Source organism: Neomonachus schauinslandi, chromosome 3 (genome assembly GCF_002201575.2).
Source record: "Neomonachus schauinslandi chromosome 3, ASM220157v2, whole genome shotgun sequence".
In the NCBI taxonomy this organism is placed as follows: Eukaryota; Metazoa; Chordata; class Mammalia; order Carnivora; family Phocidae; genus Neomonachus; species Neomonachus schauinslandi.
Window position 1 is genome coordinate 36,831,122 of NC_058405.1, and position 5,749 is coordinate 36,836,870.

A 5,749-nucleotide genomic window follows, 5' to 3' on the forward strand; every position below is an offset into this window, starting at 1 on the left:
TTTTTTACTTTTGCTTATTCTCCATATTTTCCTGTATATATTTCTTTATATGAAGGACTCTACTTGTTGTCTAAAGAATTATTTGTGCATATTTGTGTGACTCAGCATTTCTCACAGTGGTAATAAAGAGCTGAATGTGCTGACGTTTGCATACAGAGTATGTACATGACAAACATTTTAATAATCTATCACATATCTATCATCTGTCTGTCTATCTGTCTATCTATCTATCTTCTATCCATCCATCTAATCTTCACTTGTTAAATAACTGTAATGAAAATGTTATAGTCCCAGAAGGGAAAAAAATTAAGATACAAAAAACCCCCCCAAAAAGTCGTGTATACTCTTCTACAGTTTTATCTTTGTATCACAAATGATTCCAGTTCAAGAGAAAAATATTTCAAAGATATGAACTATCCTACATCATCACAGAGTCAAAAATTTTCCTTTAAATTAGATTTCATTTGGATTTTCAATGAAGATCTTATTCTTTGAAAAAATTTTGTTATAGCTCAAGACCACTATAATATTGCCACTAGCTTTCATATCCCTCCCATTTACCTATTTTGCTTAAATGTATTAGTTTTGAACATACTAAATTGTCACTAATAGTTATTAAGTTGTGTTTTGTATATATTCCATTCCTCAGTTGTAACTGGAATTCCTCTAGAAGTATTTGCATAGCTTTCCCCTTATTAGTTAGATCCCTGTTTACTCTGGTTTATTGCTTTTTATCAAGTGTGACCTTAATAAAATTTAGTGACTTTTCAATTATGCTGCCAAATACGTTTCTAAAAATCTATTTGAAATACAAGAACTATGATATAATATCTGCAGGTGAATTATCAGGACTAAGACTGAAAACTTACTTGCTTGCTTGTTCATTTTTTCATTCAACACGTATTTCTTGGGCAACTACTTTGTGACCACTGTTATGTCCTAAACACTGGCAATAGAGAATTGAGCAAAACAAATAAAATTTGAGATGTCCCTGGAGATTATTACCCTTGGAAAAAATTATCATGCAACACTGTTGTCATCTTTCTATTTAAGAAGAAATTACCACCTCTTGCAAGAACTTAAGAGTTTTCTCTTCTTTTGATATTCTTTATCCATTACAATGCCAAAAATTGTTCTGTTGAAAAAAATCGGTGTTAATCCAATCTAAAAGATGGAATATTAGTCTCATGGAAATTAATTCTTGTCCAAAAATTGGATTTTGCTTCATTCAGATTAGGGTGACTTTTCAAGTCAAAACATTAATTTAAAAATGGTACAGTCACCCTTTCAACTAGTTCTGATGGTCTTTTTAGCTCTGGCGGAGCTCCCGGATGGGAGGACATGGGGAGAGGAGAACTGGATTGTTGCTTTTCTGCTTGGAGTAATCTTCTTGTTCTAACACAATTTTTAAGTCACAAATCCAATATCAGATTTTATATGCATCATACTGATTCCCTCTACCATCCTGACAGAAGATGCTGTACTCTAAAGTGCTATTGCTATACCATATGGTTACCTTAAAAATCCATCTACTATACTATATTACTTGTATTTATTTATTTATTTGTTTATATTTTTACTCCTTTTGATATGTTGGGAACTCCTACAATGTAAAGTTTGTTAATGATTTCCCCATTTTTATTTCCCTGAAGCATAAGGCATACTGTTGGCACATTTTGGTTTGGTTCATATAATAGGACAGTGTTGTATTAAAAAAAATGAATGAATCAATGAATGTCATACAAAATGGTGGAAGTCCAAAGACTTTCTAAGCAGTGTCCTTGCCCTTCTGGGCTTGAGTGATATTATAACTTGTTTGAATGTTTCATTTCTGTTTTACTAAAATATGTTTGTTTCATTAATCTGTGATATTATAAATGCATTCTGTAATGGAAAATAGTTGAGCTTTTTTTTTAATAGGTCTAATTGTCTTGCCAAATGTTGAAATCATATAATCTTTCTACCAAAAACAGCATATGTCTTCCTACTAGGAACTAGAATTGAATAAATATGTCCTAGATAGATTGTAATAAAGGCTGTTTCTCTTGGTAGACTTTAAGTGTTTAAGCTCTTCATGAGTGATAGATATTAAAGATAGGATGGGAGGTAAGAAGTGAAGGACCCAGGCAAAGACATTTTTAATTTTTTAACTTGATCTCTTAAGTGAGATATATGTTAGCTGTGGTGCACAAGCTGTTCTTTACAAACCAGCATTTGAAATGCTTTACATCAGTCACTTGGTAATGAGTATTATTATTATTTTTTAGTAAAGCTTTTGTAAAATTTCCTCTTCTTTTAACTCTTCAAGGAAGAAGAAAGGTCAAGTTTTTATCCAGCCTGATTTTCTGTGTATTGCTGGAATAGTGTTGGCACAGAATAAGAGATCCCATTGAGACATTCAGAATTGATGATCAAGATCATGTGGAGCAGAAGCCCCTTCCTATCCAGAGATTCATCTTTCAGGGTGAGTTTGAAGTTTCTGGTGTTTTCTCAATTCAAAAATTTGAAAGCTCTTTAACTTCTGGTTTATAATCCCACCCATACTCAAACCTTTTAAAAATTGAGTGTCTGTCTATAATGTGCAAGGGTATACTTAGTGAAAGGTACCACTGCTTCAGTGAAAATTGTCAGAGCAGATAATTGCTCACCAAGAATTGAACACACATCAGTGAGTGGACTGAGAGCCAGAACTGACAAGTTTTGTTTATTGTTGTGATTATTAACAGTTTGGGTGAGTAGAACTCACTGTGACAGGCAATAAGGGTTAAATGCAGGAATATTACTAAAATATTATTTTGGAGTAATCTGGGAGTTTCTAAATATAGTAATAGATCTAGCTGACCTTTTCAAAATAATGTTGGATATGGCTTAGAACTTAGTGAAAATAGACTCTGTTTCCTTGATATCCATGATCATTCTGTCCTTAAAGGTCTGTTTTTTCACTGTATATCAGTGAGAGTTTGTGTTTCACAAGAGAGACTTGATTACAGTAGCTCAAGCAAAAAGGATTTGTTTATCTCATGCAAAAATATATCTACTGGTATGACTCTAAGACTGAAATTCTGCCTCAATAATGACAGGAAATGGTCTTCTTCTATCTCTTGCTACCTTTTCCTTAGCAGTGCTGCTATATTCCCAGTTATCACCAGCATTCTGGAAAAGGAGGAACGAAAAGCCATCAAGGTAGTGCCCCTTCAGTGCTCGCTTCGGCAGCACATATAGTAAAGGTAGTGCCCCTTCATTTCACAGTTCAGAAGCGAGTCACATGAACACTTTCCAGCTCAAAGAGGCTTAAAAAAATGTAGGGATTTTAAAAACAGATTTCTAGTCTCTCTTCTGGAGGCAGGGTAAAAAGCCATTTTCTGTTGAGTGAGCCAAACTAAAGTATCTGTCATACTTTCTTCTGAAATGTCACTATATTTTTATCATCTCAAACCTATGGTTGACTTTTCTTATTCTATATTTACTGATTCTCTGCATTAAAATTCATGTAAATGCTTTGTAGTTGTAATAGTAATGCATATCACTAAAATTCCCAATTAAATACCCATTGAGTTAAACAAAAACAAAAAGAGTAAACATTGAGATAAATGATAAGATGGTGTTATTTTAGAAAAAAAATCACAAATGGCAGGCCTTGTGATGGTTGAGAAATTCATTTACAACCTATGGACTCTGCTATAAGTGGAGAGAAAGCAGAATTAGTGACTAAAGAAGATAGAAAGAATATGTTATTCATTGTTTTCTCACTATAATATTGGCTCCTTCTACTGCAGCTTCAATCTTTTGCTGAGTATAACCTAAAACAGCCATTTTTTTTTCAACTGTCACTGAGTTTTTATTTTCTGCATCTATTAGAGTACAATGTATATATAATGTGATTGGGGATAGAGGGAAATGGACAGTGCCAATTCTGTAATGTTATGTATAATAGTTATTTGTCAAGAAGCATACAGGAAGTGAGGTCAGTTTGATTATAGTGAGCAACAAATGCTGGTGATTTATTATTTTTTATACTGTGCTAGTAAACAAAACAAAACAATAAAATCATTTTTAGGTACTACCATACCCAGAGAACCTGGCAGCAGAATGATCCAATCCTTTGTTTCAGAGAACCTGAATTAGATGAATGCCTTCCAGGGCCTGAATATTTCCTAGGGCGTGTTCATACTGTACTCTAGAATAATACCACTAAAAAGTGGAATATATGTGTGGCTAAGAGCCATCCATACACCGATTTTATGCCAGACACTGACCTGGAAATACAGCTTTTCAAGTGAAGTTATATAAAAGATCTGTATAGTTTATACAAGTCATAGTACTAATCTAGAACTAAAAATCCTGAGTACATTGATGGCTAGACTGTAACTTCCTCATTTTATCAAGGGAGCAATGAAAAGTTGCTTCTTAAAAAATGTTGTGATAAATAAAGAAGTAAAATTTTAAGTTTTAAGTCTCTATGGCAGAATAGCTGGAGAGAGAAATTAAATTACTTGTTTCTCCTCTGCAAGCTTCACATAATAGAGAAATTAAATTACTTGTTTCTCCTCTGCAAGCTTCACATCCTTCCTCCATCTCCGTAATATTATGAGAGTTTCGTGTCCTAAATGTTTCTCCATTCCATTTGGTCAGGGGATTATTAAGAGTTATTTGTTTTTGAAAGTCTTAAATTGGTCATAAATTAATAGCCAAGAGGTCATACATGGCCTTACACTTATTTTATTTGGCTTACATAATGTAAAAAGGTGAGCCAGCATTTTGATTTTGAAAGACATGAAATAAAAATACACATTTCTGATTTTTCTCTCAGAATAAGTAGTTTTGGTTATTCTGGTTCCACATTTCTACACAGCAACATTAGTGATAGTTGAACAGTCCTACTCTCTTTGGTTTACTGTTTCCATGGTATTTTCTCCCCATCTTTTCACTTTCAACCTATTCAAATCTTTGTAATCTCTTGGAAATGGCATATTATTTGGGTCATATGTTTTAAAAAATCTGTTCTATAAGTTTCTGACATTTGATTAATCAATTTATATTCAATGTGATTTCTAATAAGGTAGGATTAACATCTGAAATGTAGATATAATTTTTTGTATGTCTTATGTCATCTTTGTGCCAAATCCAGGCTGGGTGAAGAGAACTATTCATTATCTAGAGCTTCTTGGCTTTGAGCTATATGCAGTAACTGTTGGAGTTACTGTTGTTTACATACTTCAGTTTTTAATTTAGACAGACCTAGAGGAAAGAAAACAATTACAAGAACTGTAAGTGTAATATGGTATAAGTGGTCCTCAGTTATTTTTTAGGGTTGCTCAAGGTTGAATACATGTGAAGTAAAATAAGTTTTATATCAAATTATAGCATTAAGATTTTCATTTTCAAATTTCTGTGCATGCAAAGTAGCAAGAATTTCAATTTTGGTCTATTTCTGTATATGGGATAATAATCAGTGGAGGCATAATCAAATCAAATTTTAAAGGAATAGTTTTTTTCTACATTCATTATGATGAATTATAAAGCAGGAAAGAAAGGTTCAACTTTAATTCAGCGTTCTCATGGTTGAGCATTTTTTAATCAACATAGCCACAGGGTGTCTAATTTTCTCCTTTTGGTATGATTCTTTTCTGTATTCAGTAACAATTGCAGTTGATAATGGTAATGATAATAGAGGCTACATTTATTGAATTTGTACTCTGATCCAGGCTCTAAGCCATGAGTGTCACATTCTCATATGCTTGTATGCCTA